The sequence below is a fragment of the Colobus angolensis genome, unplaced genomic scaffold (assembly GCF_000951035.1).
Source record: "Colobus angolensis palliatus isolate OR3802 unplaced genomic scaffold, Cang.pa_1.0 Scaffold18, whole genome shotgun sequence".
NCBI classification, from domain to species: Eukaryota; Metazoa; Chordata; class Mammalia; order Primates; family Cercopithecidae; genus Colobus; species Colobus angolensis.
The window spans coordinates 2,602,436-2,612,181 of NW_012114932.1; the positions used below are offsets into that span (position 1 = coordinate 2,602,436).

The 9,746-nt window shown below is 46.8% G+C and overlaps 1 protein-coding gene across 3 annotated transcripts in view; it reads right to left on the bottom strand.

Annotated features, from left to right (window-relative positions):
• Positions 1–9,746, bottom strand: part of DAG1 (dystroglycan 1 (dystrophin-associated glycoprotein 1)) — a 77,911-nt gene that overhangs the window by 58,480 nt on the left and 9,685 nt on the right. Inside the window, exon 3 of one of the 3 annotated variants that reach the window (XM_011939082.1) lies at positions 3,226–3,387. The exons of the other annotated variants lie outside the window; for them this stretch is intronic. The gene's annotated coding sequence lies outside the window, so the exon portion shown is untranslated. The remainder of the gene's footprint in view (positions 1–3,225; positions 3,388–9,746) is intronic. 3 annotated transcript variants of the gene reach the window in all.

Here is a 9,746-nt window from a genome sequence, read left to right on the forward strand (position 1 = left end):
AAAAAAAAAAAAAAAGAAGTTAACTAAAATAGCTGGCCACGGTGGTAAGAGAAAGGAATACGGGTCATGGTCCAAGTCCCCTCTCAGGACGTCCGTGCCAAAGCAGGTCTATGTACTGACAATTGTGAAGCAAAGTCAGCAGGTAAGCTGTTATCTGTGATAGCTATATAACCCTCGCCCCACCCCACCCCACTTACCTCAAACCCCAGCACTTTGTCCAGTAGGAATCTGGATTTCAGGCACTAATCCCCCAGACAGCATGATTCAAAACACATACCCCACCAGGTCCCAAGCCCTCCCAAGTTTACGAAGGGAAGTGAGGATATTTCAAAAGCATTTTCCTCTAGAAACATTACAAACACAAAATAATACAAAAAAAGGATTTTGTTTTAAAAGTGACTTGGGGTATAATGGAAGAAAATGTCACACTAGGGCCCAAAATTACTACATTGAGCTATATTTACTTAATATTAAAAATAGATTCTATCTTCCCTTCCCAGGAACCTTCCCTCCTAAAGGAAAAAAAACCCAAATCAGACCATTACCAAGTTCAGAGGTCCCAGAGCTAAGGGCAAAATGTAGGCAGGCTGCATCCGGTGTTTTCCAGTATCTGATTCCCTACTATTGGTTCCCACTATCTCACAATGATGTCATCAGCTGTCTGGTCCTCCCCTTTGACTTAATGCAATAAAGTAATTCACGAGCCAGGGACGGTGGCTCACATCTGTAATCTCAGAACTATGGGAGGCAGAGGTGGGCGGATCACTTGAGGTTGGGAGTTCGAGACCAGCCCAACCAACATGGAGAAACCCCTTCTCAAATGAAAATACAAAATTAGCCAGGCGTGGTGGCACATGCCTGTAATCCCAGCTATTCGGGAGGCTGAGGCAGGAGAATCGCCTGAACCCGGGAGGCGGAGGTTGCCGTGAGCCAAGATCGCGTCATTGCACTCCAGCCTGGGCAACAAGAGCAAAACTGTATCTCCCAGAAAAAAAAAAGTCCAGGCGCGGTGACTCACTCCTATAATCTCAGTACTTCGGGAGGCCGAGGCGGGCAGATCACCTGCCAACAAAACCCTGTCTCTACTAAAAATACAAAAATTAGTGGAGTGTGGCAGCATGTGCCTGTAATCCCAGCTACTCGGGAGGCTGAAGTAGGAGAAGCGCTTGAACCCAGGAGGTGGAGGTTGCAGTTAGCCAAGATCACGCCATTGCACTCGAGCCTGGGCAACAAGAGTGAAACTCTGTCTCAAAAAAAAAAAAGTAATTCACATGGAGGTAAAATAAATTCCAACACCACACTAGGACACAAGTGAAAAGCAGGTCTCCTTCCCAGGTCCTCAGGTGAGCAGACTGAGTTTCCTGAGTAGGTCTCCACAAATGACACATTGAATGTGTATCTCTAAACACATAAACAAGCACATCTCTTTTTATTTCATTCTTAACGTTCAAATGAAACCAAATTCTTCAAAACTGTTCCTTTTTGTTGCCAGGCGCAGTGGCTCACACCGTGGCGGGCGGATCACAAGGTCAGGAGTTCGAGGCCAGCCTGGCCAACATGATGAAACACTGTCTCTATTAAAAATACAAAAAATTAGGCCAGGCGCGGTGGCTCAAGCCTATAATCCCAGCACTTTGGGAGGCCGAGACGGGCAGATCACAAGATCAGGAGATCGAGACCATCCTGGCTAACACGGTGAAACCCCGTCTCTACTAAAAAATACAAAAAAACTAGCCGGGCAAGGTGGCGGGCGCCTGTAGTCCCAGCTACTCGGGAGGCTGAGGCGGGAGAATGGCGTAAACCCGGGAGGCGGAGCTTGCAGTGAGCTGAGATCCGGTCACTGCACTCCAGCCCGGGTGACAGAGCGAGCCTCCGTCTCACAAAAAAAAAAAAATAAAAAAATTAGACGGTCATGGTGGTGCACGCCTGTAATCCCAGCTACTCAGGTGGCTGAGGCAGGAGAATCACTTGTTGGGGAAGCAAAGGTTTCAGTGAGCCACGACCGCGCCACTGCACTCCAGCATGGGCGACAGAACGAGACTCCGTATCAAAAACAAATAACTGTTCCTTTTTCTAATTTAGTAGAACTGAGAGACCTTAGCCCCAGTGGGTAGATCCATCTCCTCATTCACCCCTATTGTGTGTGGTACATTTAAATGTCTAAGTATCCTGCATATCTTGCTCTCCAGGGTGTTCTCACACTCATCCTTGCATTCTTCTTGGAACATATCTAAGGATACAATCCTAGATGTGGAATTGCTGGGTCAAAGGATACGTACATTGGAATTGTTAGATTTGGCAAAACTGTCCTTCAATTTACACCCTCACCTAAAGATACAAACGACTTTTCCCTTACTTTCACTAACATTTAAGTATTGTCAAACTATTTCATTAATAACATAAGACGGAAGAGGAAGGAGGTGGGGCAGTTTGAAATAACACGAGACAGCAGTTTGCCCTGCCTTTATTGATTTGATTAATGGGCATGGTGGGCAACAGATGTCATAAATTCAATCTGGGAGTAATGTTACTTAATAGCCAGTATAATACAGGAGGATGAGCATCTAGACAACTAATGAATCAAAACATGATGCTATGTTTTTCTAGTAAAACTTGAGTACCTCAAGAAAATTGCTATCAAGAATTTATGGGGCTGGCCAGGCGCAGTGGGTCACAACTGTAATCCCAGCCCTTTGGGAGGCCAAGGTGGGCAGATCAAGAGGTCAGGAGATCAAGACCATTCTGGCTAACATGGTGAAACCTTGTCTCTACTAAAAATACAAAAAATTAGCTGTGTATGGTGGCAGGCGCCTGTAGTCCCAGCTACTCAGGAGGCTGAGGCAGGAGAACTGCATGAACCCGGGAGGCGGAGGTTGCAGTGAGCCGAGATTATGCCACTGCACTCCGGCCTGGGTGACAGACTGAGACTCCATCTCAAAAAAAAAAAAAAATGTATGGGGCTAATTACTCCAAATAATAACACATACGTAGTACTGTTGTTGCTTCCATGTCGTTTCCTCCCAGGTATCTCTCTAGACCAAGGCAACTCCTGGGCTAACCCCAGAAGAACTCAGGGCTCAGGGTAGTGAGAGCACAGATACAAGTGCTGAGCACACGAAGGGCAGGAGAGGGAAGCTAGGGAGTAATTTTGGGTTCCCAAGTCTAACCTTTATACTATAGTTTCACTGTTCTGGAAAACATTAACCTTTTCTAAATTTATATGGCCAAATCTAAGTTTGTTACTTGTCCTACTACTGAAGACAGGGTCTGGGAAGAATGCAGGAGCCCAGCTATTCTATAGGCTGCACCCTCCAGGGCCTTGGTGTACTGGCGGTAGAACCGTCTGTCCTAGGCCAGTGCAGCCATCTGGGATAGACAGTCATGTGCCTAGGCAGAGAGGAAGAACCCCATCTCTACAAAAAATACAGAATTCTCAATAATTAAAACATCAGGCCAGGCACGGTGGCTCACACCTGTAAATTCCAGCACTTTGGGAGGCCAAGGCAGGTGGATGGCTTGAGCAATCCAGGAGTTCGAGACCAGTCTGAGCAACACAGAGAAACCCCATTATTACTAAAAATACAAAAATTAGCCGGGAGTGGTGGCATGTGCCTGTAATCCCAGCTAATGGTTAAGCTGAGACAGGAGAATCACTTGAACCCGGGAGGCAGAGGATCCAGTGAGCCAAGAGCCAAGATCATACCACTGCACTCCAGCCTGGGTGAGAGTGAGACTGAATCTCCAAAAAATATTTATGTGTGTGTGTGTGTGTATATCAAATACTATATATCTAACAGTTCACTCTTAGGTATATACCCAGAAGACACTGTCAAGAATATTCATATCCAGCTGAGCACAGTGGCTCACGCCTATAAACCCAACACTTTGGGAGGCTGAGGTGGGCAGATCACCTGAGGTCAGGAGTTCGAGACCAGCCTGGCCAACCGGGTGAAACTGTCTCTACCAAAAATATAAAAATTAGCCAGGCATGGTGATGCACACCTGTAATCCCAGCTACCTGGGAGGCTGAGTTAGGAGAATCACTTGAACCCAGGAGGTGGATGTTGCAGTGAGCCGAGATCGTCCCACTCCACTCCACAGTGAGACTCTGTCTCAAAAAAAAGAAAAAAAAAATACAGTGGTATAAATCTCCCTTGCAGAACATTCATCCCTCCCCTCACCACCCTGGCTTCTGCTGGCAGTCTGACACCCACCCACTCCTACAGGCGGTTCCAGAGCAGTGCCTCCCTAGGCTTCTCCCAGAACACAGCCCATGCCTCCCTGACTCTGGAATTCCTTACATTCTCTTCCTAAAGGACAACCCTCAGAAAGCTTGAATTCAAAACAAGAAAATAGACTGGGCATGGTGGTTCACACCTGTAATCCCACCACTTTGGAAGGCTGAGGCGAGAGGATCACTTGAGGCTAGGAGTTTGAGACTAGCCTGGGCAACATAACAAGACCCTGTCTCTACAAAAGAGAAAGAAAAAAAATAGGCTGGCATGGTGGCACATGCCTGTAGTTCCAGCTTTGCAGAAGGCTGAGGCAGGAGGATTGCTTAAGCCCAGGAATAAGCCATGATCATGCCACTGCACTCCAGCCTGGGGGACAACAGTGAGACTTTGTCTCAAAAAAAGAAAAAGAAAACAAAACCTAGTCTACCACCTGAGGTCTAAGCAACCTAAGTGGACATAAAGATGAAAAAATCTGAATTTGGCTTCAAAATTATTTAAGTATTTACAAAAATGAAGTTAAGGCCGGGCGCGGTGGCTCAAGCCTGTAATCCCAGCACTTTGGGAGGCCGAGACGGGCGGATCACGAGGTCAGGAGATCGAAACCATCCTGGCTAACACGGTGAAACCCCGTCTCTACTAAAAATACAAAAAAATTAGCCGGGCGAGGTGGCGGGCGTCTGTAGTCCCAGCTACTCGGGAGGCTGAGGCAGGAGAATGGCGTGAACCCGGGAGGCGGAGCTTGCAGTGAGCTGAGATCCGGCCACTGCACTCCAGCCTGGGCGACAGAGCGAAGCCCCCTCCAAAAAAAAAAAAAATTAAGTTAAATGTGAAATAATAGCAAAACGAACAAAAATACTGCAGGCACATGTTAAGTGTCCTAGTACTAGGGAAAGGCTTGATAAATTCTGGTATACTACATGACACTTTCTCTTGGGGCAACTTCCACCTCAAAGACTCAGGCCAGGGTTTCAGGGTCGTTACAACAAAGATAAAGGTCAGACACGACCATGGCCTTTTGTCTCCAAAAGGTTGCAGTGAGCCGAGATCGCACCACTGCACTCCAGCCTGGGCGATAGAACAAGACTCCGTTCTCACAGCACCAGCCAATCACGCAGTGGCTCTGTCTCTCAGGTGAGCACCGAGTTACCCTCACAAAAGACACAGGCTTGGGCTGCCTACCAAATTTCAGGGTAAGCTGGAGTAGGGTCTGCACACAAGAAAGACAAGACCAGTGACAAGTTCCTGGGCATGGAGTCTGAGACCACCCTACAATTAATCAACATTCTGCCCCTCCAAGTGCTCAAAACTTCAGCCACCTGCCAGCATAGCAGTAGCACACACCTCCTATCCTGTAAGGCAAGTCTCTCTACCCAGAGCTTGAGACCAGCAGGTGAGGCCATGACCACAGCCCACAGAGCCTTCCATATTCACCCCAGCCCACCCGGCTTGATAACGTAGATATGAAAAAGACTCAATTCCAGCTGCGCTAACTTCTCAATTTCTGGGCTATGCCCTACAGGGAGAAACAAGGAACTCCTTTAAAATAGCATTCAAACACAGAAAAAGTTTTTAAATCGAAAAATCATAGGACAGAGTTTGAGGCAACCATTTAAAAATCAAGAGTGGGGCTGGGTACAGTGGCTCACGCCTGTAATCCCAGCTCTTTGAGAGGCTGAGGCAGGCAGATCACTTGAGGTCAGGAGATCGAGACCAGCCTGGCCAACATGGCGAAACTCTGTCGCTACTAAAAATTTAAAAATTAGCTGGACGTGGTGGCGGGTGCCTACAATTCCATTTACTCGGGAGGCTGAGGCAGAAGAATGGCATGAACCTGGGAGGCAGAGCTTGCAGTGAGCCGAGATCACGCCACTGCACTCCAGCCTGGGCAACAGCGCAAGACTTCTTCTCCAAAAAAAAAAAAAAAAAAAAAATTAGCCAGGCGTGGTGGTGGGTGCCTGTAGTTGCAGCTACTCCAGAGGCTGAGGCAGGAGAATTGCCTGAATCTGGGAGGCGGAGGTTGCAGTGAGCAGAGATTGCGCCATTGCACTCCAGGCTGGGTGACAAGAGCAAGACTCCATCTCAAAAAAAAAAAAGCAGAAATGGCTTCCTGAGTTCCCAGCCCCTTGGCACCCAGTGACCACAGCAAACTGGACACAGAGACCACAGTAAGCCTGACACTGAGGCAGAGGACTGTGCCTTTGGGCACAGCCCACAATGGGCCCCATTCTCCCTGGAAGCCCATAGCAGGATGGAAGCGGGGAGGCCAGGACATTCCTCCACCCCCTCACACAGATGTAAAGGGCACATGCAGCTCAGGGCAGCAGAGCCCTCCATAGGAAGAAAGCATACGGAGCCATTTTCATCTCCAGCTATTAGAATCAAAAGGAGACCCTCTCCTCCAAAATAACAGAGGTACCATATGATTAAATCAGGTAATCAGATGACCTACATAGGAGATCCCTCTCTAGTCAGCAACGTCCAACTAGAAGGGAAAAAGACTCAGGGCTCTGAAGAGACGGGGGACCCCACAGGACCTGTCAGGTTAGGACTGGCACTATGAGCAGAAGAACCAACGTCTCCTGCTAAGATTTCCTCCCTACATGAAAGAATCTGGTCACTTTCTTTTTTTTTTTTTTTAGACAGAGTCTCGCTCTGTCGCCCAGGCTGGAGTGCAGTGACCAGATCTCAGCTCACTGCAAGCTCCGCCTCCCAGGTTCACACCATTCTCCTGCCTCAGCCGCCCGTGTAGCTGGGACTACAGGCGCCTGCCACGTCGCCTGGCTAGTTTTTTGTATTTTTTAGTAGAGACGGGGTTTCACCATGTTAGCCAGGATGGTCTCGATCGCCTGACCTCGTGATCCGCCCGTCTCGGCCTCCCAAAGTGCTGGGATTACATGCTTGAGCCACCGCGCCCGGCCAAGAATCTGGTCACTTTCTAAATTACTTTTTTAAAACTGGAAAAAGCACATCCTCAGACTTACAATGTTTTAGGACTATACTGCTGACCCTTCTGACAAAATATTATTCTATTTTCTAGGTAAGCAGATGCAACAGCTGGTAGCACAAACCCAAAGCAGGAGAGAGTGAGAAAGGAATCCTACTGTTATCTATTTGTGACTTTAATGAATTCTATTTTTAGGTCTTTAATAAAGAGCCTCTCTTCTAGTCTCTTCCTACCAAATTTCTCCACTCAGGCGATTCAATCATTCCAACACTGCTCAAAAGTCTAAAAATATAAGACATTTCTGGGCTGGGTGTGGTGGCTCACACCTATAATTCCAACACTTCGGGAGGCTGAGGCAGGAGGATCCAGCCTGGGCAACATAGCCAAGACCTCATCGCTACAAAAAAATTAAAAAATTAGCTGGGCATAGTGGCACATGCTAGTAGTCCCAGCTACTCAGGAGACTGAAGTGGGAGGATTGCTTGACCCCAGGAGGTCAAAACTGCAGTGAGCTATGCTTATGCCACCACACTCCAACCTAGGCAACAGGGCAAGACCCTGCCTCTCAAAAAACAAAGAAAACACAATTTCTGGCCGGGCGCAGTGGCTCAAGCCTGTAATCCCAGCACTTTGGGAGGCTGAGACGGGCGGATCACGAGGTCAGGAGATCGACACCATCCTGGCTAACACGGTGAAACATCGTCTCTACTAAAAAAATACAAAAAACTAGCCGGGCGAGGTGGTGGGCGCCTGTAGTCCCAGCTACTTGGGAGGCTGAGGCAGGAGAATGGCGTAAACCCGGGAGGCGGAGCTTGCAGTGAGCTGAGATCTGGCCACTGCACTCCAGTCTGGGCGACAGAGCGAGACTCCGTCTCAAAAAAAAAAAAAAAAAAAAAAGAAAACACAATTTCTTCAATCATACTTCGCATAAGAGGTAGAACTTCCTCATTTTCTCTAAGACTTAGAATCCACCCCCTGCTCAAGGGCTACTCATCAGGCTGGTCTCCAATATAAAAAAATCCTAGAAGGCAAAGTATCCTTGATACTCCCCAGAGGTCAGGGCAGATTGGACATAAAGATGACCTACAGGCCGGGTGCAGTGGCTCACGCCTGTAATCCCAGCACTTTAGAAGGCCAAGGAGGGCAGATCACCTGAGGTCAGGAGTTCGAGACCAGCCTGACCAACATGAAGAACTCCCATCTCTACTAAAAATATAAAAATTAGCCAGGCGTGGTGGCGCATGGTGTATCGTTCCAGTTACTTGGGAGGCCGTGGCAGGAAAATCACTTGAACCCAGGAGGGGAAGGTTACAGTGAGCTGAGATCAAGCTATTGCACTCCAGCCTGGGCAACAAGACTGAAACTCTGTCTCAAAAGAAAAAAAAAAAGATGACCCACCAGTCCAAGCAGGAGTGTTTACAGGACATTTACAGTAATCAGATGCATGTTTTATGGAAACATTCCATAGTAAAATTAGGGCCCAGAAAATGGATGGTACCCAGGTTCTGATTAATAGCCAAATAAAAAGGAAATCTTATTTGGAATTCCATTATTGACTACATCATTTTTCTTGGCAAAAGCTGGCTAGAGAATCAGTCCACCCCTGGAGAACAACTGAGCTAATTAATAGAGGTGTTTATGACAACCAAGGCAGAACTGGTTCACTTCTGCCACAGCCTTGGGAATCTTAAGTAAATTTCCCATCAACCCCTAGGATGCCTGCGGGGAAATGTTCCCAGAACAGTGAAGAGGCTAAACAGAGATACCTGCAAAATCAAAAGAATTTAATTCCAATTCCACTACTCTGTTTTAATACATTTACAAACTCTTCCCTCGGTATCCATGAGGCATTGGTTCCAGGATACCAAAATCCACAGATGTTCAAGTTCCTTATATAAAATGGTGTAATATTTGCAAATAATGTACGAACATCTAATGTAAATGGTATGTTTATAAATAGTTGTTATAACATTTAGGAAATGATGACAATGAAAAAAGTTTATTCATGTTTCACACGGATGCAGCCATCCTTTTTTCCCAAATATTTTCAATCCACAATTGGATGAATCCACAGATGTGGAACCCACAGATACAGAAAACTGTACCGATTAGGAGAAAGAACTCTGTAAGAGGTGCTTGTTTGTAGATTCTCATACTTAATATACAAAAACAACATCCACAGAAATGAAGACTAAATGCCAAAACAGGGAACCAAGCTGGGCACTGGCTACTGTTTCCCTGAATACGACATATCCTTCCAAGTGCTTCATTCATCCTTGAGCTCCCCACAACTGGCACACTCCCCTATACTTAGGGTATCCTAGGGCTGTGACTGCCTCAGCAAGAATGAATCTGTGGCTGCTCACGCCCTCAAGGGCAGGGAACACTGAGACTAGGTCTCTACGTGGCTATAAATATTGTAAATCCATGCAAGTCACAGAAAAAGGGCTATAGAAAACGTGCACAATACTTAAAAATAAAAATCATTACAAATCTGCCTTGACATTGATAAATGTGCTTCTACAAAATTGTAAATCACAAGTCCCTTCTTTTTTTTTTTTTTTTTT